The sequence below is a fragment of the Trichosurus vulpecula genome, chromosome 6 (genome assembly GCF_011100635.1).
Source record: "Trichosurus vulpecula isolate mTriVul1 chromosome 6, mTriVul1.pri, whole genome shotgun sequence".
Taxonomy (NCBI): Eukaryota; Metazoa; Chordata; class Mammalia; order Diprotodontia; family Phalangeridae; genus Trichosurus; species Trichosurus vulpecula.
This window is the reverse complement of record NC_050578.1, coordinates 169,205,769-169,232,523: the sequence shown is the minus strand read 5'-3', so window position 1 is coordinate 169,232,523 and position 26,755 is coordinate 169,205,769.

Sequence of the window (26,755 nt, the reverse complement as noted above, 5' to 3'; positions counted from 1 at the left end):
TACCTGTAGGTATAATATATGCCATTAGCAATTCAAGAAAGCAATATGGGAAGTCAATACCAGGTCAGATGCCCCATAACTTTATACCCAGCATGTCAATTAGCCTCATGATGGTGACAAATATGATGAGTGATACCAAGAGGAAGGCTGACACACCCAGTGTCACTGTTGAAAAGTTTTGTCACATCTGTAGATTCTTTGGTATTACAGAAGTATCAGAAATGATAATCAGAAGGTAGAAAGGGAATGCAATTCAGTTCAAAATTCATTTATTACATGCCTATATGTCAGATACCATGCTAGGCACAGGTAATAGAAAAACAAAAATAAAATATCCCTCTACTTAAGGAATTTACATTCTACTGGGGTGGGGTGGGGTGCGGTGAGAGAGAACAGGTTACAATATGTACACATTAGTTAATACAAAGTAATAAATAGTATTTCAAAAGGGAGAGAGGACAAACCAACAATTCTGGAATTAAAAATGGCTATGGAATCCATTCTCCATTCTTAAGAAATTAGGAAAAAAAACTGTCAGTGAAGGAAGAACTTAACAAACATGTGAAAATAGTGTAGGAAAAAGTATTGCTCTAAATTTAACGAAAATTGGTGGCCTTAATTTTAAATAAAACAATGCTCTTACTTAATGACCTCATGATATCCATTTTTATGTATGCCTCAAAACCAGGGAGGTAACTTTATATACCAATAACCAGGACTAATAAAATTGTTCAGCATTCCACTGTGATCTTTATATGGATGGAATTTCGCCAAAGGAGGCATTTAGTGGCTGTGAATGCTGACAAGACTGCTATCCTGCGTACACAGCTCTCTCCGTTGCCTGAGGGCAGACCCCAGGGCCTAGGAATGAATCCCCATAGAAATCTGGTCCCTTTAGTAGATCACTATATGAGCATCTCTATGCCCAAGAGTACAGCTTCAGTTGGAAGGAAAGAGACCTGCTTCCTGGGTAACCAAGCAACACCCTTGAGAGTAGAGAAGGGGAAAGTATTCCCAAATAATGTCACCTAATTGAATCCTGTAGTAGATAGGAGACATGAGAGTAGAATAAGAACCCCTCATCACTTGATAAGTAAGAAAGAGTGCAGAAGCCACAGGGCAAATTGGCTTTAAAAATATAGGAGGGCAGGGAGCTTTATTCAGTAGTAATTCATCTCGGATTTCATGCAAATGTCATGTGCCCTGTGGGAAGTCACAAATAGTAATGAAATAAAGCTGAATTAGACTGAGCAACCTGTGCCTAGCACAAGCCCATTGGGATAAAGGGATTGTATCAAAAACACACATTCCATTTTTGACATAACACTGTGTTAGTACAGTGAGGTCTCATACTTTAAGGCTATCAAAGCAGGGGCTTAAAGCTTTTTCTATTGACTATGGCCTTGGAAATGTACCCTTCTCACTTAATTCCTGCATCCCTTCTTTTTCATTAAGTTGTTCTCCAGCCAGTCTTTGAAACAAACACTGCTTTACTTCAAATAGTGACAGTATAGATGAATAGGGGTAAAAGCTAAAGATGGGTGGGCAATTGAAGGTAGATAGCCAGGCTTTAGCCAAACAAGGAGATACATTGTGGTGAGTTTCCTAGAATCTAGTTACTTCTATCCAGCCACCTGAGGTCAGTTTATTACCAACCCAAGGCCTTCAGCCTGGCTCTTCCCAGGAGGGATATACTTTAAAAAACAAACCAACAAACAAAAACCTTAAAAATTCTAGATTGCTTTTATTTTTGGTCCAGGCCATCATCCTTTCCCTTGCTGTTTGAGCACTAATCTGTCCTAGCCCCTAGCTGCTATTCCTGGTCTAGTCTGAGCTCCCAGTTGGCCTCCTTGGTTACCCATGAAGCAGGTCCTCCAGTTCCCAGGTGCTGCTGAACTGAAAATGTTTTGGGTTTTTTTTTGTTGTTGTTTTTTGTTGTTGCCATATTGTACCTACACACCTGGATGCTATTTGATCTATTACACTCTCTGAACTCATAACCTTTGGTCTCTCCCGAAGAGGTCAGATGCTGCTTCTTATTTATCTATTAACCATTAGTTCTTCACAATTAACCTATCCTAATAATTATATACACTACTCCAACCAAAGGGCTAGGGCACTGTGCCTAATTCCTTCGACTAAGGGGCGCATCTGCTCTGGACTCAAGCACCAGAGATCAGGTTCAGTTCTGGGAGAGGTTGACAGCTACTTATAGGCTCCCTTTTCCCACACTCTTCTGGCTCAAACCTCCACCCTGGTGTGCTGGAGGAAAAATGTTTAAGGCTCATGTCTAATATCTCCCCAAAGGGTGTAGTGGAAAGGTACTCAAATGTATAATATAAATAAGTTATGGTCTTTGTATTTATTTCCTACACACATGCAAAAATGCTAAACATAAAACACTCACAAGTATGAATTGACAGAAAGGCAAAATAGGATTTAGTAACTTAACTTATAGCTACTGTTATATTCTCCTAGGAAGTTGATACTTAAACATCATCAGAACATAAAACAGCTTTTTAGGACTTCTGAATAGTCAGCATTACATTTCAACTTGGCTTTGCACTGTCCCCTCAAAGTCCAAAGACCTCTTCTTCAGTCGGAAGTTGGAGAGAGTGACTTCAACCTGAGATATATGGTCAGTGGTTTCAGCAGCGGTTGACAATGGTCTGTTGAGAACACTATGGAATTGTTTAGTCCATCTTTCCAGGATCATGTCCTTATCACTGATCAATGTGGTTCCATCAGTGTAGAGTAGCTGAGATGCACCATAGGTCTTAGACTCACAAATAGTCTTCAAGGTAAAAGTATTTTGGGTTGTTGCTATAGGCATAAAATTGAATCTCATCTTTCTTCTTACTGAGCCAAGAATCCTGCATCTCTCTAAGCTTTGTTTGCATTTTATATTTGATAGAATTAAAAACTGCCTTCTTAAATATTGATGAATTGTCCTGCTGGTAAACCCTGTGGAGTTCTCATTTTTCATTTAGTAGCTTCTGAATTTTCCCACTATTTTTGTTAAACCAATCCTGATGTTGGCAAGTGTTCTGGCCCAGATGAGCAAATGTCTGAAACCAGATCTCTGAAAGTTACCCACTCCTTTTCTGTTTCACTGTTGCTAACTGTGTGCTGACTCAGCTTCTCTCCAAGTCTGCAATAAACTATTGACAAATGGAGAAGTGCTGTAATCTGTGGACATTGAGTCTTCTGACAGTCATCTTGCCTTGTGACCACTACTTTTGTTGAATGTAGATGTTTGGTTTGGAGAGGATAAGTCTGTGATTGGTCTAGCACTTTATGCCACACATCATCCTCATCGCTCTCACATCCTGCCTGCCTAATAAATACTAGTGATTACTGTGAGGGTGCATCCATGGCATTTTGTTGCATTTAGGTAAATGGAAGGCAGTATTGGTGATGAGAAAGTCATGAGACACATCAGTCACATAAGTGACTGTTGCTGTTTCTGACTCTGTTCCTTCCAGAGGAATAATGCCATGTCTGATAATCTATGCCTACTCAGGCATTAAAGTCACCCAGAATAACAAATTTGTCCTCTTCTGGCATATTGATGATGAAGGTCTCCAAGTCTTCATAAAAAATTTTCTTTAACCTCATCAGGGTTGATCATGGTGGGAGCATAGGCACTGATGATGATGGCACTTTTCTGCAAGTAGCCATCACATTGATGTGAGTCTGTCATTCACTCTATTTGGGAGGCATACAAGCTTACTGACTAGATTAGATCTGATTGTGAAACCTATGTCAGCTTCATGGTGCTCCTCATCACAGCGGCCACTCCAGAAAAATATGTATCCAGTGCCAACTTCAGTAAGCTGGCCTTCATTTGCCAGCCTTGTTTCTCTAGGGATGCTGTTTGGATGTGGTACCCACTGAGTTCTCCCACAAGAGCTGTTCATCTTACAGACCTACTGGATTTTATGTTGTTTATAAGTGTGTCCCCATTCCATGTACCAATAGCGAATAGAATCATCTTTGTAGGTTTTTGTGCATTTGTGTGTGTGTGTGTGTATGTGTGTGTGTGTGTGTGTGTGTGTGTGCGTGCGTGCGCATTTTGACCACAGGATGGGACCCCCCACCTGCCACAGTGAGTAGGCCAGGGTTAGGTGAAGCAGACAATTTTTAAAACACCTTTTTTAGACCCTTCCTTGATACCCAGAGGGCTGCTGAATCCCACTACCGCTTCAGTCTAGTGAGAAGATGACCCTACACCCTAGGCTGCCTGTGTGCAGGGCTATGACTACAGTTCCCAGTGTATCCACACCTGCTGCTTTATCACCCACCCATCACCATAGGACTTTAAGGAGGGTAAAATAGTAATATGGTAAAATAATAGCATAGCAAAAATCATAAAATAGCTAAATTGTAAAATAGTGGGTGATGGATGATGACTTGCTCATGAATTGAAGTGAGGCAGAATTGCATGAAGTCATCAGCCTCACTCTCTCTTCCAGAGTCATCCAAGTCCAGTGACAAGACAAAGATGACTGGCAATGGCCTAGGATCCACTGGATGACATTGTCTGACCAAGCTCCAACCATTCCACAGCACCTGCTTCTGCCACCTTCATGGTCTATTGGAACAAATTGCTCCTATCCCTCCATTCCACCAGGGTATGTCTTCACATGCTTAAGGTAAACATCTCCCTAACACACCAAAGGGTTTGAAGCCTATCAGTTACCCTCAATTTGGTTTAGCCCATCTACCTGGACGGTTTAACTGGGGTGTGGCCGTTGTACATGTAACAACTTTTTGAAGCCACAGCTGAGAGTTGGGTGAGAGGTAGACACCAAAGGTGGATGAGCAACCCCGAAAAAGGGCTCAGCAAACCTTTATACCAGAGGTGCTAATCCTCCCTGAATACCCCATGTACCCTATTTAATTCAATAAATATTTATTAAACACCTACAATGTTCCAGGCACTGTGCTGGCACCAGGAATACAAAAACAAACACTAAATAATCTGCCCTCAATATATCTTACATTCTACAAGGGGGAAACAGTCTTTTCATCCTTCTTTGTATTATTTTTTGTTTTGTTTTGTTTTGTTTTGTTTTCTTCTCCATGTGTTCATATTCATTTCTTACAATGCGGTAATATTCAATCATATTCATATGTTACAGTTTGTTTAGCTATTCCTTAATTGATGGACATCTGCTTTGTTTCAAATTGTTTGCTACTAAAACATTCTGCTATAAATATGATGATCCATATAGGACCTTTCTTTCTATCCCTGATATTGAAAAGGTATATTCTTAAGAGCAGAATCCCTGGGCCAAAGGATATGGACATTTTAGTCACTTTCTTAGCATAATTCCAACTTGATTTCCAGAACGGTTAGACCAAGTCACAGCACCACCATCAGTAAATTAGTATGCTTGTCTTTCCATAGCCCCTCTAATATTGGTTGTCTATATCTTTTATTATCATTGCCAATTATCTGGATGTATAGTAAAACTTTAAGGTTATTTTGATTTACATTTCTTTTATCATTAGTGATTCAGATAACTCTTTCAGAAACAGATGTCTCTACAAGCAAATAATATCAAGCTGAAGAAAAAAAAAAGATCAGAAGAGACCATGCAATTACAACAGCTCCAACCTAATCTAGCCAAACAAGTAGATGACTCTGAAAAAAAAAAGAAAGAAAGGAAAGAAGGGAGAGAGAGACAGAGACAGAGACAGAGACAGAGACAGAGAGACAGAGAGAAAGAGAGAGAGGAGAGAGAAAGAAAGAGAGAGAGAGAGAGTCAAATACATTGGCTCTATTTGCCAACACTTCCCACAAATATTTAACCAATGTGTAACAGATGCCAGAGCAAGGAGGCCAAAAGAACCCAGGAGCCAGTTCAGATAATACTTGCTCTCCTTGACAAGCAAAGAGTCATGGCAGACACTGATTTAGACTATATACCCATTTGCAAAACACTATAGAAGAGAATGGTGCAAGATGATAAGAATGCTTTACAAAAAGAGTGAAAAGCAATAGACAGGGAAAAAAAATCAGTCTACAGTTAGACCATCTCAAGAGCACTGATAGATGAAACTGAACAAAGGAAAAAAATTACATAAAATATTTTTTAATTGCTGGTGTTTTATTGTAATCTACTTTTATCAATTACAATAATAAGGAAAATATGATCCCACTGTATATTTTGTCTTTATTATTTTTTAAAATTGACAAAGCAAAATGCAGTCGTAAAAATCATCTTCAAGTGGGGTATTTCACATGTATGTATTAAGAAGATACAAGATCCCTTGTAATTGGAAGTCACTTTCTTCAATGATCCTCAGTCATCAAGTGAAGTACAAAACAGATCCACATAAACTTGCCAAATGTGTTTGCTTCTGGAAAAGAAGCAGTTTTCTTCAGAATCCAAATAAAAGAGGGATTCCCTGCAGATGGCCAGGTCCTTCAGATGCTCCTGTTTATAGATGATATTGTGATGGTTTTATCAATACTCAGGATGCTGTGGAATTTCCTCAACATGATACATAACCATGCAGACAAGATCAACCAAAGAATTGTTGTTTGTCCTTCATTCTGGAAGAGGACTAATGACATCAGCAGGATGATGTCTTGACTTGCAAGTGAATTGGATTTAAGTGAGGCAGAGCTGTGCAAAATCATCAGCCTCACTCTCTCCTCCAGAGTTATCAGAGTCCAGTCGCAAGACAAGTGGCGATGGTTCAGGCCAAAAGAAAAACAGAATGGATAAAGGCCTAGTTGCTTACACTATGATATGTAGTTTGACAGGTCATTTCATCATGTTAGTTCAATCAGCTAGTACGTATATTTGGAACAGGCTCTGAAGATGGACAACGAGCCGGGCCCAGAATTTAACAGGGGGAAGAGAGAAAATTAGATTTTATTTGGAAAATTGTACAGCACTTTCAATAAGCCTAAGCTGCTCCCTGACGTGAAAACCCAACTATTTTAACACCTCCATTCTCCCAGTGATGTTATATGCTTGCGAATAATGGAACATTCCAACATCTAAAACAAAACAAAAAAAGGCAGCTGTACCAAAGGGCATTGGAGACACACTTGGTTGACTTATGGAGGCTGTAACACATTAACCACGGTAATTTGTATGTACAACGTGGCATGAAAAAATATAATTCAGAAAATGTATCATTAGAAAAAGTAAGTGGGCCAGTGAGAGGGAGAAGGAAGGATGAGGTATGGACATCCCTGTTACAATGTTACCTACAAAGTACTAAGTAGCACCTCCAGTATATTGGCTAGATAGACGCTCTCTGGAATATTTATGGGAGGGCATGGACAAGAACCGAAAAGGATACAGAACAGATGAGTTGCTATCTACAATGTTAGACAGAGGCTCCACAGATCTATTGATACCTTGATATGTACCGAGACTGCTTGGTGGGAGACTGAGTTAGTAAAGTATCTCCATGTTATGCTTCTAAGAGAAATTTTTTAAAAACTTTACAAAATACATCATCTCTAGGGTCAAACTGACCCTCAGTCAATCCTCTACCAACCAGCTACCTACGCACCCAAACATGGACACCTGGGCTTCTACTTAGGATGTATACCACTGTAGGCAGGTAGGTAGCGCAGTTGATAGAGCACCAGGCCTTGAGTCAGGAAGATGTGAGTTCAAATCCAAGCCCAGATATTTCCTAGCTGTGTGACCCTGGACAAGTCACTTAACCCCTATTTGCCTCAGTTTCCTCATCTGTAAAATGCGCATAATAATAGTACCTAAGCAGTATCTTTTGAGGAGTAAGCGATTTAACAACAAAAGTCTACTACAAATAAATCACAAATTTAAGGAAACTGCAGAATAATGCCATTTTCAACCTTGCCTTTATATTAGGAAGGCAAAATTTATGATTTCAAAGAGAATCTCATATGTGCCTAAAAGGTCCGGAACCGCAGGATATAAGGAATTCTCTAGGCAGAAGGCAGGAGAACTAAAGCATGTATTTACACTCCACAGTAACAATCCCACAAACCAGCGTCCCCATTTTGATATTTTCATCAAAAGCTTCCAGGCCCAATAAGTCCACCTCACAAGAGTAACTAGGAGGCCACAGAGAAGCGAGATGGTATAAGGCAAAATTGTATACATGCTTCCCCTCTACGGTAAGAAGATTACCCACTAGCCTCCAGTCAGCTCTGCTACCGGCAGCTCAGCTTCGGCTGTAGGCGTCTCTGGCTCCAACCGGAAAAGGAAAGGAGGATCTTCAAGCTGTCCTCTCCCCTCTTATAGAGTTTTTGACATCATCAAGCGCCGCCTGAACGACCAGGGCCGATTGGTTCTTGACTTGGCCCCTCCCCCAGCGTAGACCACGTTAACACACCTCCCCTCAGCCAGCGCCACGACTCATCACACAGGAAGCTCTGGTCCTGCCCCGGAAGAGCAAGCCCCAGCGTCCAGGGAAGCTCAACGAGGCAAGCTGAGTCATTCAAAGAAAACAAAGTCCATTCTGGCTACAGCCTTTCTGAGCAATTTAGTTAATAAAAACAATTCAAACTGATTTTCTTAAAATTTCCACATGATTTAGTCATGTGAGTAGATTTTTTTTTATCAAAGTCTGGTCAGAAATCACAGCTTTAAAAATCTCACTTTATTTAATAGCAATGGAGTCAGCCAGGCTATCCAGGCAGCTTAATTTGGACTAATTTAGTTAACAATCACTAAGGTGATGATTGCTTTACAAGAGATGTTGTTTATGGAGCATAGAGAAAGGAGATGTACATCTTTCTTAAGAGTCTCTGAGAAAATGACACTTATGTTTACCATATGTCTCCCTTGAAGCCAAAACTTTAAGATGGGAAAACTAATAGATGCTTTGATACTTGATTAAGTAAGTTATGGACCAATGAACCTGACATACAAAAGTTTAAAATACTCCTAGCCGGGGGCTATTTTGAAAAAATATATACGTTTCTATTCCTTGTTTGGCATCTAAAGCCGGGAAGCTCAGATCTCATTAGTTGTTTCTCAGATTTCAAAAATCAACTTTCTGTTCTATTAGTCCCAACAGCAGGAATAAAATGGAACCATGCCATTCTCTGGATAATTAAAACTACTTTCAGTTACCCTTTGAATTCCCTTTTGCATACTAGAATGTTGTCTCTTCCACATAGGTGTTGTCCTTTATTATCAAAGAAGTCATTGCAAATGGTAGGAATGTTCAGGTGGGCCATTGTGAAACTCATGGTGCCCCATGCTTTCACTCTCCCATTACCTTTTTTGAACACTGGTCAATAGTCTAGTGAAATGGCTGGCAAAGGCCATATGTTTCTTTTTGCCTTATTCTACACTGGGCCTGACTCAAGTCAGGCCCCTGGTAGTTTAAGCTCAATAGTAGAATAAAATGAGATAATTGTAGGTCATTCAACAATTAATAAAAGGAAATTTACCTAACCATAGCAAGAGAAAGATATTTGACAAGGATATACTTTGAGAATTCTTTGAGTTGATTCACTTTAGTGAAGCTCCCATTGCAATCCACTAGCCAAGCATCCTGAGACTCCTCAAGATCCTTAGGGCTACTTTATATTCAAATGATAAGGAAAAAATGACAACTGTCCCCTAAGCCAACCAAAACCCAAGAAAGCCCTTGATACCTTTTAAGGGAAAAGTAGCCTAACTTACATGGGGGAGAGGTTAGGTTATCATATGTCTTATGCCTCAGTGTCACATCTTCAGATGTACCCAAAATACTATAAATTGGAAAACATTTGGGAGACTCAAAAAAAACTCATTTGAAAAATAATCTAAAACCAGGTAAGGAATTTGAAAATCCTCACATAAAATAAAATAGACTAAAATAAAATGAAAATATCTAAAATAAATCTAAGGTTGTCTAAAATAAAAGTTTTTTCCCACAAATGATTCTAATATAATTAAAATTTGAAAGGAAATAAATAATGAGAAAAATCTTTGCCTAATTTTCTCTCGTAGAGGTCTCATATCCAAGACACATAAGGCTCAAAGTTATAAAACAAAGTCATTCACCAATAGATAAATGGGCAAAAGGATATAGTCAGCTTTCAAAGGAAAAAGTCCAAGCTATCAACAATCACAGCATTAAAAAAATGCTCTAGGGGAAGGTAGGTGGTGCAGTGAATAGAGCACTGGCCCTGGAGTCAGGAAGATCTGAGTTCAAATCCAGCCTCAGACTCGTGACACTTACTAGCTATGTGACCTTGGATAAGTCACTTAACCCCAATTGCCTTGCCTTCCTCCCTCCAAAAAGAAAAAAGAAAAAAAGAAAAGAAAAGAAAGAAAAAATGCCCTAAATTACCAAATAATTAGAGAAACACAAATTAAAGCAACTGTGACATTCCATCGCATACCCATAAAACTGACGCGTATGCTACAAGGAAATGAAAAAATGCTCGAAATCACTACTGATTAGAGAAATGCAAATCAAAACAACTCTTAGGTACCACATCTCTCCTGTCAGATTGGCTAAAATGACAAAACGGGAAAATGATAAATGCTGGAGAGGATGTGGGAAAATTGGAACATTGTTGCATTGCTGGTGGAGTTGTGCACTGATCCAGCCATTCTGGAGAGCAATTTGGAATTATGCCCAAAGGGCTATAGATATGTTCATACCCTTTGACCCAACAATACCACTCCTAGGGTTGTATCCCAAAGAGATCACACAAGTGGGAAAAGGACCCATATGTACAAAAATATTTATAGTGGCTCCTTTTGTAGTAGCAAAGAATTGGAAATCGAGGGGATGCCCATCAATTGGGGAATGACTGAACAAGTTGTGGTATATGAAGGTAATGGAATACTATTGTGCTATAAGAAATGGGGATGATACGGACTTCATAACAACCTGGAAAAACCTACATGATATAATGCTGAGTGAGTGGAGCAGAACCAGAATATTATACACAACCACAGGTATATGGATTCTGTGATGACTAACCCTGATAGACTTTGCTCTTCTGAGCAACACAAAGTGCTCCAAACTCCAAACTCCAACTCCAAAGGACTCATGATGGAGAATGCTATCTACATCCAGAGAAAGAACTATGGAGTCTGAATGCAGATTGAAGCACACTTTATGCTTGCCTTTTTTTTTCCCTTTTTTTTCTCTTTTGTTTTTGTTTTTGTTTTGGGGGTTTTTTTTTTTGGTTCTGTTTCCTCTTTCTCACGATTCATTCCATTGGTCATAATTCTTCTTCACAACTTGACCAGTGTGTTATATGTAGACGATATATCGGATTCCATGCCGTCTTGGGGAGGAAGGGGGTGAAGAGGGGAAGAAAACCTGGAACTCAAAATAATGTAGAACTGAGTGTTGTAAACTAAAAATAAAAAAATCTCAAAAATAAAAAATAAAAAAAAGACTGAAAAAAAAACTGACACATATGACAGAAGAAAATCACAAATATTGGCCAGGCTGCTAGAAACAGAAACACTAGTGAACTGTTGGCAGACCTATGAAGTGGTCCAGACATTCTGTAAAACAATTTGGAATTATGCCCCATAAGTTACTAAAATATGTATACACTTTGACTCATCCATAAAAATGTTAGGCCTATAACCCGAAGAGGTTAAAGAAATGGGAAAAGGACCTATATGTACGAAATATTCATATCTATTCTTTTTCCAGTCACCAAAAATTAGAAGCTATGGGGCTGTCCTCCCATTGAGGAACAGTTAAACAAATTACAGAATGTGAAAATCATGGAACATTACTGTGCCAAAAGAAATGAAGAAATAGACAGTTTCAGAGGAACCTGGGAAGCCCTCTATGAACTGATACAGAGAAAAAATGAGCAGGACTAGGACAACAATTATACAGCAACAACATTACAGAGGGAAAACAACTTTGGAAGACTTTAAAACTCTAAAATTGAATAACAAGCCACAAGTTGAGAAGATGAAACTTGTTACTCGCCTCCTGCTAGAGAGGTGATAACCTTAAAATTCAGAGAGACGCATAGATCCTTAGGCATGGCCAATAGGAGAATTTGTTTTGTTCTATTATGTATGTTTGTGATGAGGGCTTTATTTTTCACGGTTTTTGTTCTTATTGTTCAATAGGACAGTACATGAGAGGGACATATTCTAAGTACGTGTAAAAATAAATTAATTTTTAAAAAATTATGAAAAACGTCCAGCAGACATGGAAGGAGACGAATTTTCCTTTTTTTCCAGCCCTGATACTTACTGTGTGACTGTGGACAAGTCACAACCTCTCTTTTGAGATTCATTCCTCAAGTAGTCTGGGGACACCTACTATATGCTAGTCACTGTACTAGGTGCTGTAGATACAAAGGCAAAAATTAAAGTGCCCTCGCCCACAACAGCTAATATTCTACTGGAGAATGATAACGTGTACACAGATAAGCATATACAAAATCCATTCCTTTCAGATATGGTTTGGACTAAACGGCCACTGAGGTTTCTAACAGCTCTCAATTCTGTGACGTTATATACAGAATAAATAAAAGTTATCTATACAATAGATGCAAAGTCATTTGGAGAAAGGGAAAATATTAACCACTGTGAAATTAGGAAAAACCTCCTGAAATGTACTTTGAAGGAAGCAAGGGTGTCTATAAGGTAGAAATGGGGAAGGAGAGCATTCCAGACATAGGAGACAGCCTGTGCCAAGGCACGGAAAGAGGAGGTGGAAAGTCGCATAGGGAGATCAGCAATTAGGTATATAGGGAGGATGGGGGAGGGAAGGGACAGTAATAACAATTAGTCTGAAAGATAGGTCAGGAAGGCCTTTAATGCCAGATAGAGAAGTTTGCACTTTATCCTAGAAGTAATAAAGAGCCACTGGAGCTTCTTGAGGAAGACAGTAACATGCAATACGCTGTAAGCATCAGGAAATTGTTATGCCATATTGCATTTTATCCTGTGACATTATGGCAGATATAAATCACATCATGTCATGTCACAGAATGTTACTACATATCATATATTCTACATATATGTATACACATATACATATATTTATATTAAGTTCAGTCATTTTTAGTCATGTCTGGCTCTCCACGACCCCATTTTGGATTTTCTTGGCAAAACCACTGGAGCACTGGAGTTTTTTGCCATTTCCTTCTCCAGATCATTTTACAAATGAGGAAACTGAGGTAAACAGGGTTAAGGGACTAGCCCAGAGTTACATAGATAGTAAATGTCTGAGGCCAGGTTTGAACTCAGGAAGATGAGTCTTCCTGACTCCAGGACGAGCACTCTATTTACTGTGCTACCTAGCTACCTCGTGTAGGTGTGTACATGTGCATACATATGTGTATGAACATACACATTATATATTTTATAATACCTCCTTGAGTTAGTCTCTCTTAGTCCTGCCATGCTGAGTAGGAGAATAAGGCTACACAATACTTTCTATTTTTTTAGATTTTAATTTATTTTGTGTTCTTAGAGCTGCCATTAGGGAGCAACTGAAGAGAAACATCTTGGCTTAGCTGGCAGTTGAGCTGGTACAAAGCAGAAGGTGATGTTTGGGCCACGAGTTTCCAGAATGGAAAAATCACCTACAGAATGAATCCCCTGGGCGCCGACTTTGGTTTATTGTCATCATCTCCGGATGTGGGGAACCCAGGGGACAGGTGGGAGGATTTGCGAAAGTAGAGTCAGAGAACTCTTGAGACTCCTAAGTTCATGTTCAGACGCTAAGCTTAAGATCATACTCAAGTAGTTCTCTAGACTCTAGTGGATGGGATGCAGATATCTCGGAGTCAGAAGGATTGTACTGCTGATGTGGTAGGTCACCTCAGGGCCCTCAAGTGCCAATCTATGGGACTGGCATTTGTGAAAGGAAGTAAAATCAGCAGTTGAGCTTAAGGAATATTGTTAGGCTTGGGAAATATTATTTTTTCTTGGGAAATATTATGGAATCAAGGTTACTGATGACAGACCTGATACCTGGTCATTTTGGTTGTAGGATTAACTTGTACATTATCTTTTGGTGCTAACTGAGGCTTATATTTAGACTATGATATTCTGGTAAAGCCTTTTTAAATGCTAGGAAATTGGTAGAATATGAGAGGGCTAACAATTCTCTTTCAAACTGGACTTACAGGTCCAAGTTCCCAACTTTGAAGGTACTGTATGAATGCAAAGCATAGATCTAGGCTGCACTGGTTGCAAGAGATTCCCAAGGCTGCTCAAGAAAAACTGAGGATCTACTCATGTTTCTAAACAATTCTTTTAGAATTTGATCTTGTAATGTCCTGTTGAGAACATCACAGCTAGAGAACTGGTACTGTTGAGGGTTTTGATAAGCATGGTGACTTGGATAATGGTGGGAACTATAGAAAACCCATTTTTTTCTGTTTCTCCTCAAAAAATAGTAAGACTAGAAAATGTATTTTTATATTAATCTCATATGTGTTCACAGTATCATATATGGAGCATGTGAGAGTAAATGGCAGCTGTGTCTTTTCTATTGACACCTCATTAACTTCTAGTTGTGTGGAATGGGTGTCATAACTCATCATACCTCCTTCCCTTCCTCCTCCCCCAGCTTCAGCCACAAAAAATAGGTCTCAGAAGTGAGCAATAACTAATCATGTGACTGGATTAAGAAGGTAACTTTCTGTCATTATTCAGGTTAGATCTCCTTAATTTAAAAATTATCTGTCGCTTAAAAGCTGATGTCAAAGATTCCCATGTCTGCTATAGAGAGCTCTTTCTCTTTCTATGAGAGGAGATGAGAAGCCTACATTGCCTGCCGTTCATCAAAGTAGACCCAAGCAGGTCAAGAGTGGTTTAAGGTCAGACGAGATTCTAGAAAATCAAATATCCAAATAGGCTTGCCTTGTAAAAGATGTTTATTTCCAGTCTGACTCACTCAACCTACCAACTAAGTTGAGATCCTTTTTGAGCCCTAGCACTGGGGATAACTTCCACAACTGGATGAGTTTCAGTTACAGAAAGTTCCCTGACCCTTGTAGGGTTATCTGTATGGGAAACAGTGTTTGCATGGTGGGAAGAAAAGTAGCCTCCTGAGTAAGCAGGATTGATCCCGCAGACATGCTAAAACAGACATACTTCACCACAATGAACAATGTATGAGATAAATGGAAGTCATGGGAGCCTCTGAACTTATAGGAGTAAGTAGTGGAATCAAAATAAAAGGGCTAGGGGAAGGGATTCTGGGAACTTCTACTCAAGTTACAACTTTTCTTTTGGTTTAACCCTTTTTGCAACAATCCACTTTCAACACATGGTTCACCTTGAAGCAATCTTTCAACTGCCTTGGCACCAGAAGCATATCCCTGCATGTGCTGCCAAAGTTAATGCATTACATAAACAACATATGTGGTTCTTGCACAGATGTGGAAATGGGATAATTAGAAGTAACCCTGGGATCCAACTCATCATTCCCTGCTTTTTTCTTTAATCTGAGTGACAGGGTTTTTGCATGTCTACATGTTGGTCTGTGTTACTGGAGAAATGCATGGGGTGAATAATATAAAACAGTAGGCAATCCCAAATCGATCATATCTGGTGTCGGGATGCTATGCATGTGAGTAGTTACACCAAATTTCCTTCCTAATTACATTGTTCTTAGACTAATATTGAAATTAATTTGCACTCTCTGAGTTTATACATATGGGCAGCAGGGCAAAGCAGCCCAGAAACCTGCTCGGTGACAGGAGGAAGCTCTTAAAATTGGGAAGGGCCATAAAAGTCAGCTAGCTCAAACTCAATGAAACATTCCTCCCAGCAACATCCACACAGATGCTCTCTACTGAAGGGGAACTCATCACTTAATGGAGAAACAATTGTTGGAGAAGCTACTGTTCAAGACCTCTGGGTTGGATTTTTTCTTAGGAAAAAAAAAATTTTTTAAATGGATAACCTCCAAGGATAGGATGAAGTTGGTGATTCTCATCATAAGGCATGTTTATGATTCAACTGAAAAAATTAAATTGTGAGGCCTTCAATGGAAAACATAGTCAGAAGTTTCTAACAGGTATATCCTAGAGGGCATTCATTTCTCCATAAATTCAGAGGCTAGCACTGGGGACACAGAGAAAGAAACAAAATAAGCCCTGCCCTCAAGGAGCTTGTATTCTCTTATGGGAGAACAACATTCTTTCTAGGTTTGAGGCATGGCTGTGGTTCAACACAGCCTGCTTGCCCTTGCCTATTTGAGACCTTTTGTACGTACATACACACATATGATTACACTCACGCACACGTATTCACTCTTCCCCTTATGCTTTCCTGTAGTTCAGGAAATGCCGTAGCCCTTCAGCCACTATACCATTTTAATTATTTGTGCTTATATCTTAGTCCAATACTACCTCCCCCAAGATCATGGACTGTATCTTATCTAAACTTTATATCCCTGTCAGCATCACCCAGCATAGTGTTAGACACACAATTATTGTTGTTGAGTCATCTCAGTCATGTTCAACTCTCCATGACTCCATTTTGAGTTTTCTTGGCAAAAGTATGGGAGTAGTTTGCCATTTCATTCTCCAGCTCATTTTGCAGATGAAGAAACTGAGGCAAACAGAGTTGAGTGACTTGCCCAGGGTCACATAGCTAGTAAGTGTCTGAGGCCAAATTTGAACTCAGGTCCTCCTGACTCCAGGCCCAGCATTCTATCCACTGTGCCACCTAGCTGCCCTTTTGACACACAGTAGTCATTTAATAAATATTTATTGGATAGTATCCAAGTGAACTGATTAGGTTGAGTTCTTCGGGGTCTACAACAGTATGTCTAATTTGGATTAGCTACTCTTAATCAATACTATTACAAACTCTGACGTGTAACACCAGTTGATTTTAACACTTTGCATCTTATCAGCTTGAAAATATATAAAACTCATACAAAAGCTCACAGATTCAGCGCTAGAAGGAACTTTAAAAGCCATCTAGTCTAACCCTGTTATTTCACAGATGAGGAAAATGAAACTCAGAAAAACGAAGTCACAAACCCAAGGTCACCTGTGAAGCAAGCGGCGGATGTAGGTCCTCTAACCCCAAATTCAGCTCTTTGCACTGTACCTTCCTGTCCTTTGAAGATGTCAAAATGAACTCCCTGTTCCTTGATAGAAGCTCCAAGGCAAACTACCCTTATGTCTGCCAAAGCCTCCCTTTCTGCCATCTCTTGAAATGCAGCAGGAAGAGTGAATGTCATGTCAGACCTGGAATCAGGAAAACCTGGGTTCAAAATCTGACACTTGGGGACTGGGTGACCCTGTGCACATCATTTAAATTCTTTGGGCCTGAATTTCTTATCTATCAATTGGGGATGATAGTATCTGGATTAACTACTTCACAGAGTTGTTGTGAGGTTCAGATGAGATAACAGATGTAAAACATCGCAAACCTTTCAGCACTATATAAATGTCAGCTATCATTATCTATGGTTCTTACTCAAATCAATTTTCAATTAGTTACTGGCACAGCAAGGTATTTAAGCAGTGCCAAAGTCAATAGTCAGGCATCTGTATCTGTAGCTACCTGTAATTCCAGTAAAGGGAAATAGAGAGAGAAATGAGTATTGGTAGAATTTTCTAAACATTTCCCTATATAACATATATAATAATAAACGAATAAATAAAATTAAAATCTCCAAACTTGAAAATGAGAATCACAGAATTTGAGATTTGAAAGGGATGCTGGTAGTTGTCAAATCGAGCAGTTCCCAAAAATAATCCTTATGATAACATATCCAGCAAGCAGCCATCCAGCCTTGAAGGCCTTCTGAGGTTGGAATACACCACTCTTGCAACAACAGCCCATCCTACTTTTGGACAACTCTAATTGCTAGGAAGTTTTTCCTGGCATCAGGCCTAAACTTGCTACTCTGAATCTGCTACCCATTGCTCCTGTTTCTGCCCTCTTGGGCCAAAAAGAACGAGTCTAACACCTTTATCACATGGCAGTTCTTCAAATGCTGGCACACAGGAATCAAAGTCCTTCTGAGTCTTCTCTTCTGGCTAAACCTCCCTAATTCTCTCAAGCCATTTTTTAGGAATGCTTTTTAAAAACAAGTGAAGGGGTAATAGTTGGGTGGATAACAATCTGAATTATAGGGCTTCCTTAGAGATCATCTCTTTTGTGATTTCATATAGAAAAGCAGAAGACAAGCACCGGTGAATAACTGAGGAAGAAATGTCCATTTTTAGGGACACCACATCGAGGAAACTAGCTAGGGGAGGCAGAGGGGTGTGTTTGTATATGCCCATGACATTTATTTGCCTGAGTAAAGTATTGCATTCACTCAAAGTCAGATTAAGAATCTGGCGCAAAAAGCAGATTTTTAATTAACAAACAACCTAAGAGAAAACAAATATAACTTAAAACACCTGAATAAGCAGTTTAAGCATGTGCAGCTGTCCTCACAGGTGTGATGCTGGGCAGTTCTGCTCCTTCCCAGAAGGCAGCCGATTTGGAGATGGTACCTGACATTAGTGGCATTTAGAATCAAGTAGGTTTGCCTCTCTGGACGGTATCTTTAAGAAACAGTCTGCAGTTTTGCAGATATGCAAAATAGTGATGGGCAGTCTGAATACAACTGGTGCTGTTTTTAAAACGTGGTGGAAATGACTTGCAAAGAACACAGGAGTTTATAAAATCTTCTTGTTTTATCTCTGAAAAATAGGCATGGGTTTCCCTTGGTTTCCATCACCCTAGACTAAGGAAGATGATAAAAGGTTTCTTGAATGATGTTTAATGATAACTCCATTCAGGCATTTGGGGGAGGGAAAAGAGGGAGGAGGCTAAACCTATGATTTCATGGCACAGAGAACTCCTAGTTGAGAAAACTCCCTACATCAATGCAAGTCTGAAAGTGTCCTGCAACTCATGATCTTAGTGAATGGGAAAAGCAATGGATTTGGAGTCCTCTAGAGGACCTGACTTCAAGTCTCATTTCCATTATTTACTACCTTTGTGACCAGGTCACACCTCTCTGGGCCTCAGTTTGCCCATAAATAAAATGAGAAGTTGAACTAAATGGCCTCTAAGGTGCCTTACAGCTCTAAATCTGAGAAGTTAAGTGACTTACCTAGGGTAACACACCTAAAATGTGTCAGAGGCAGGACTTTAAGCCAGATCTTCCAGAGTCTGAGTCTAGCTTCTATCAAATGCATCAAGCTACCTCAACCCCAGCATGTGCCTACAGATTTTCTGCAATGAGACAAAACGTACTTGATCTATGTTATCCACAGTCTTGGCAATGCCCTTGTCCTGTGTGAGTTTCCTACTCTGGGCTTATCTGGACTGGGTTTGATTCTGGGGGAGCCTGACCTTAAAGCGATGATTCAAGCCACTCATATTCTCTAGCTTATTAAGCCCTAATCTGGGGTAATTCCAGGAAAATATCCCTAAATAAAATCTAGCGTTGGCTCATGTCTAGGATCTTCCCAAAAGGGATTATCAGGGTTCCTTCTAGAAAAGTACTCATTGTAAATATAAGGTATAGAATAGTTACATATTTCTTCTACCACAAAAAAAAGCTTAAAACACAAAAGAAAGTGTGCATTGACAAATAATGAGAATAGTAAACTGTAACTCCTAATATACTCTCCTGGGAGGTAGGAAAGACTTCCAGTATATTTAAGGATGCAAAGGACTCAGAGAAACTCATAAAAATATACAGAAAAAAATTACCCACCAGCTCTGTTTTGCTATATTGGGAGTTAAAGACTCTAAGGATACAGATCTTACCAAGCAGATACTGCTTTCCTCTCAATCTGCACTGTCCATGAAGCATCACAAAGTACAGGTCTTCTGACCAACCAGGCCAAAGCTTGGGCTTTCAGACTTAGGATGTTCCTATTGGTGCATGAAACAGCCCAGAAGAAGCAGCTTCTGTTGTCACTTAGCACTTGGACTTCCAAACTCTTGAGCTACAACAGTAGCCACCAAAACTAGAAACATACATTTTAGGTTTGCTATTTCATCACTTATACTCAAAGAAATAAGCACAAAACAGAAAAGACAATTTGAGATTCATGCATACTAAAGGTCATGTGAATGTAGCCACTGAATCTGCTGCTAGAGAGGGTGAGTGGAGAAAAACCCTCTTCCTACCATGTTGGGAATTTCAAGGGAAAAGAGTCCCAAACCACATCTTCAAAACAGCAGTAGAGAAGGAAGGGCAGTGACTTTCACCTTTTAAGCCCACTGAGCTCAGCTTCCAGTTCTCTTTGGTACTCTGTTCCTTCCCCTCTACCCTCCAGGCAACCCACACTTCATGGAGAGCAAGGGACCAACCAGGAACCTCTGCCCTGTGGCATATGGACAGAGGTGGACTCTCTCCTGGAGTCCAGAAATGGTCAAAAAAAGTACTGAGACCTTAGGTTTCATCCTCACCATACACCAATTAATGATTATGGAAGCTGGGGGAATAAAGTAGAGAGAGAAAGGGGAGTAGAGAGGGAAGAACAGTAATTCATGATGTTGCTATATCTCTCTTCATGGAAGGTTAGGCAGCTGTAGCTAGAAATATAGTAGTAGGGGAAGAGAGTGATGAATTTCCAATGCTGCCATGTTCTCTTCTCCATATACAACATATTTTTTCAATAGAAGTAAATCTATAAATGCAGTTTGATTCATATACTAGACTACAGAAGTCCATCTAATTAACAATGTAGGTGATTTCTAGTATGACTAGAGTGAGAAAGAACCTTTTTGCATTTTTGCTGCATGGGCATCCAAGAAATATCAATTAAGAACCCAGGAGGAGGCCTCTAGTACACTGATAGATTCCTGTGTGGGATTTCAAAAAGGTATAGAGAAGCACAGCAAGTGATGAGATATAGGAGGGTTGTAACATATAACAATAGAAGGACAAAAACCAATAAAACCAGAAACCACTGAAATATCACAGTCTTCTGCTTTATTTTCCCAAGATGATGTCACCAAAGTATTATGTCTGGATATTGGATTGTTTCACTCTTTGTATCTCTATCCCCAGTGCCTGGCACATACTAAGAGTTTAATAAATGCTAGTTGATTGATTGATTGGTCTAGACTTGTGATTTCATTGATAGGAGATTTTACTGCATTATGAAAGCCTTTAGTACTTTATTTAGTAATATTTTAGGTAAATAGGTATCTGCGTGCTCTTAAAAACCTATAACCACCATCTATCGCATTGTTTCTATAGACAAAGGCTTTTTAAGTTTCAAACTTTAGGCATACAAATGAATTCTAGAATTACAAATCATTTTGTAATTTGGGAATTGCCTGGATGCAGAAATGTAGAAACCGGGAAGTTAGTTGTTTGCCCAGACTAATCTAGATATTGCAAGAACTCTCATCATGCTTAAAACTATTCTTATTTGTCCTCATGGCCTACTTTGAGGCTATACAATGCCATAGCAGCAAGCGGAAAAGCAACAAATTTAGTCAGTGGACTATTTTGTCTTCATAGTACCAAATAACTGGCTTAACAATTTTTCCCCATTGAATAGATAAGTGTTGAGTGAGTATAGAGCTCATAGGCTTTCAAAAGTCCAGTTCTCATCTCTACAGAGATGACCTCCACCATCAACATATTCAATCCTCATCTCTTCCCCTGAGCTACAATTTTGCACCAACAGCTACCTGCTAGGTGTCTCCACCTAAATGTTCTATCATAGGCACCTCAAGCTCCAGTTGTCCAAAATGGAATTCATTATGGTTTGGTAGTTATTGATGTAACACGCACTCTGGGGCTAATATCCTGACTGTTACACAGAACCGGCAGGGCAAGTCCTCAGGGCAAAGGTCCTATAGATAATAATCCTTAAGGGCTAGGGGTTTCTGATATTATTGCTTACGAGTCCCCATATAATGTGTTCTCACCAATACCATTTGACCAGTTAACATTTCCTCGATATCAATTAACCAAAGGGATATTTACTAAGAAGGTATTGTAAGAAACAAAATTCAACAACCAATTAAACACCTTCCCTTCTACACACCAGAGTCCCTGGGGATAACAGGCTCAAACTTAAAAGGACTACTACAAAACCTTCCCTCTACCACCAGAAATCCGCTTCTAGGTGTAGTATATTCAATGAACAAGTTGCTCCCTTGCTTGGAGAACATGGTGTCTCAGCTGTTGGATCAGTTTACTGCTGAATTGGGTCAAACATGTCATTCCTTAGGTCTGGCTCTCAGGACTCTGCTGCTGTGGCTACTGGCAGATTATTACTGACTCCAATTGTTGGAACCTCTAATAGTTTTTCCAACCTTCCAAAGCCCAAAAAGTCATAACCTCATTCATCCAGTCTGCTTAGAGTATTCATTTAGCTAAGATGAGGGAAAAAAAAACATAACAGAGACAAATGAAACAGAAGCACCATGTGTTTATGGACATATGCTCATAGAAGTTCTTGCTTCATTCACCATCAGGAAGACCTGAGTTCAAAACAGGCCTCAGACGCTCAATAGCTGTGTGACTCTGGGCAAATCACTTAGCCTCTGTTATCTCAGTTTCCTCAATTATAAAGTGAGAATAATAATAGCACCTACCTCGAAGATTTGTTTTGAGGATCAAACAAGATAATATTTGCAAAGTGCCTGGCACCTAGTAGGTGCTTAATTAATTCTTATTCCCCACCTGCCTCTGTAAATGGCAAAGCTGAGATTCAAACCCTTGTTCTCCCATTCCAAATCCACTGATCTTTTCACTATGGCATAACATCTACGGCGATACCCCTTCTCCAACCCTGTCCACAAAATATTAATTTGAGTAATCCACTAATATTAACTACAGAGCAAGCATTCTTAACTTTTTTCTGTGTGATGGACCCCTTTGGACAATTTGTTGAAAACTATGGAGTTCTTCTCAGAATAATGTTTTCAGTGCATAAAACTTATAGGACCACCAAGTATACTAATTACAGTGAAATACAGTTAGCAAATATATTTTAAAAATAAGTTCATAGACCTCAGATTGAAAACCCTTGCTATAGACTGAGAGGCTTTCAAGGGACAGTTGCAGGTGATTCCCAAATTCATACATCCAGGTAGAATCTCTCTTCTAAACTACGGGCCTACATTGCCAATGAACTGGTAGACGTCTCCACCTGGGTATCTTGTAGGCATCTGAAACTCCATGTGCCCCAAACAGAACTCATTCTGTTTTCCCCTCAGAAGCATTCTTCCTCCAAACTTCTCTATTTCTTTTGAGAGTAACACCATCCTTCCAGTCACCCAGGGTCACAAATTTGGAATCGGTCATCCTTTTGCTCCCCTCTTCCTCACCTACATTCAATCGCCAAGTCTTCTCCTCAACCTCGGTCCCATCTATCCCACTTCTCCGCTTACGTAACTTCTCTTTTGGTCCGGGCACTCTTCCTTAGATCAATGGAATCTTCTCCTAATTATCTTCTTCCCTCTCTCATCACCAAATAGCTGCCAGATCGATATTCCTAAATCATAGATCTGTGCAAGTCTCTCATTCCCCTGCTTAAAAACCTTCAGTGGCTCCTAATTGCCTCTAGGTTAAAACACAAAATCTTTAGCCTGGCATTTCCAGCTCTTTGCCATATGACTCCCTAAGGTGAGCCCTAAAGATCCCTTTAGGGTCTTTTTTTTTCCTTGCTAATAATCCAGTTCTTCCTTTATATCTAGATTAGGTTCCCCATGTTCCAGGAAAGCAGGTTCCAGGTCTACCTTGCTGGACACCAATCACATTTTTTTCCTGCCACAATCTGAGCTGTTTACAAAACCAGTGTCCCTGAAGTTCTGTTCATAGGAATCTCTCGTTAGCCTTTCTACTAATTATAATTACTAAACCCCTTATTCAGTTTATTTTCAGGGTTCCATTCTTCCTAGCTCTTCTATCCTGTTTCTTTTTTTAACCTCATCCTATTCTTGCTTTTAAATCTTTCCCACTGATCTGTTTTCTACAAGCCCTCTACCCTCAATCAGGGTAAAATATATTCTTCATAGTCTCTAGCATGTCTCACAATGAGGGCACTAGAGAAACTTTTGATGTGCAGGGGATGGGGTCCGTGGCGGGGGACGGGGGGGGGGGGGATGGGGGTGTCCTTAAAGAACCAAAACACAGTTCTACCCCTACAGTTTAACTAAAAAGAACTCTTTGCTCTTCAGAAGTTTATCCCCCTATTATTAACCCATTTGTTCCAACTAAAAAAAATCCCATCTTTCTCCTTCTCTCCTGACATCACACACATCTTCCTTTAGTACCTCATATCAGAACAGCACTTACAGATTTCAAATTTTTATCCACAATACTTGGAGCCTTAAAACAAAGGAGGCAGGGTGAGCGTTATTACTATTCCCATCTTACAGATGAGGGGCCTGGGGCTTAGTAACATAACTAATAAAGTCATGTAGTCAGTAGGTTGCAGAGGCAGCTCTAGAACCCACCCTTCTGAGCGACTTTCCGGTGCTACCTCCCACCAAGCCATGCTGATGCTGTTCTTAGCTTGGGTTTCCGCATCCCCTTCTTTTTCTTTTTTAAACTTTTTTTTGGAGGGGGGAAGGCAGGGCAAATAGGGTTAAATGACTTGCCCAAGGTCACACAGCTAGTGTGTCAAGTGTCCGAGGCCAGATTTGAACTCAGGTCCTCCTGACTCTAGGGCCGGTGCTCTACTCACCGTGCCACCTAGCTGTCCCTTCACATCCCCTTCTTAAGGAATCACGAAGTACACATGAGAAAAGATGGCCACCCTTCTTGCTCTGGGAAATCCTGTATTGTCTTCCCTGAAACATTTATATTATTCCTCACATTTATATTAAAACATAGCTTTGCCAAGAAAACCCCAACATGAAGTCACGAAGAGTTGGACATGGCTTCAAAAATGACTGAACAAGGCAGATGACCAGGACAGTGCTTTTGTCACAGCCCTTCCTATTTACTTTTGAAATGGGCCACACGCTAGATCACTAGCATTTGAGTACAAATCAATTTGTCAGCTCTTTTTTTTTTTTTGCTGGACTTCTGGAGGTCCAAAAGAGTCCTGGTTGTAAAGGAAGCACTGAAACGGGGTGGGATTGATATATGCCCCTTGAGGACAGCAATTATTTTGTACTTCTCTTTGCACCTGAGTGCCTTGCATAGAAGTAGGTCCTTAGGGGAAGCAGTGAGCAGAGCACCTGGAGTCAGGAGGACCTGAGTTCAAATCTGGCCTTGGACACTTGACACACTTACTAGCTGTGTGACCTCGGGCAAGTCACTTAACCCCAATTGCCCTGCCTTCCCCCCTGTTAAAAAAAAAAAGAAGTAGGTCCTTAATAAATGTTGACAAATCAATCAAATAGAGCAACATCGAGACTGGGCGTCTTCTGAACCTATAGTCGATGGCCCACACAAGTGGGTCCCAATTAGTGCAAATAATGAAACTCCTGCAAAGGTCATAGGCATTGGAATTCACATTCTTCAAAATTATAATTATATAAAATATAATCACTGGCTACAGCCCAATGGAAATATTTAGTCCAAACTCAAATAATGCAACCACTTCAGGGAATTCATTACTTGCACTAATTGCGACCTCTCTGTGCCTAGCATCTGTAAAAATACCAAATCCGTTTGTTCTGAGCCTAGAGATTCAGAGATGCTTGATCTTCTAGTACACATTTCTCTCCCCAAAGTAAAATACTTCATGATAAAACAGATGAAGTAGGCCAGTAGGAAATTACATGCTATGCAGTTTACCCCTCCAAAAAAAGTTATAATTTCTGATTCCTATTTAAAATCTCTTTATGTGAAATACACTAACTTAAAATGGGAAAAGCTTTACACCTTCTGGAGATGTTAGTTCTGCTTTTTACAAAGGAATAAATATATTTCATATCCTTTTTTTGTTGTCATGCCACAAAGAAAAGAAAAAAGAAATCTAAATTCTGTTAGTTTCAATCTGGAATGCAAATGACATGCACCGTCCCCCTTCACATAGTGGCCCAATGAGCGCTCTGGAGGGATGGTGATGTGCCAGGGGAAAGAAGCTGCTCTCAAAGAGCCAAAACACAAACTGTAGCAACTACAGAGCTCTGCTGCTCCGGGCACGGAAACTCTTCGGTAAGGGAAGGGGGACGGACGAGCCTGCAGGTTGTGTACCTACAGACAACTCCCTGGAACAGGAAGCTCCTAGTGATTTGAGTCTGATGTTATGAACTGCAGGTGCAGCTTACAGATGGGAGGTTTGGGTGTGGGCACATGCCAAGTGCATAACAAAACTCAATTGAGGGGAGCCAATTTTGAGCCACAGCCTGAACTAGTTGAATATAGATGATGGAGAATGCCATAGGATTGGGGTACAAATGGAACATTTCCAAATATTTCATTCTGAGGCAACACACCAAAACTCAGCTATTTTGTTTTTTACTCCCATAGTGCATTTTCAAAGGAAAGTATAACGTGAATAAAAGAGACAACATGCATATTTACATAGGATCATAGATTTAGAACTGGAAGATTAATGACTGAGAGGTCATTGAGTGCTACTGCTTCATTTTACAATTTTACAAATGAGGAAACTGAGGTTCATAAAAGTTAAGTAACTCACCTAAGTCACAGAGATTTGAACCCAGGACCTTTGGCTCCAGATCCAAAGCTCTTTCTACCCTACCACATATTTGCTGAAAATACTATGTCAACATTGGTCCCAACTGGATAAAATTAAAATCATTTGTTTTCCCACATCCCTTGTATATATACATACATATATATACATATATATATATATATATATATATGTATTTACATAAAGCTTAAGATTTCAGAGAAGTAGGAGAGAAAGATCTTAACATTAAGATACACC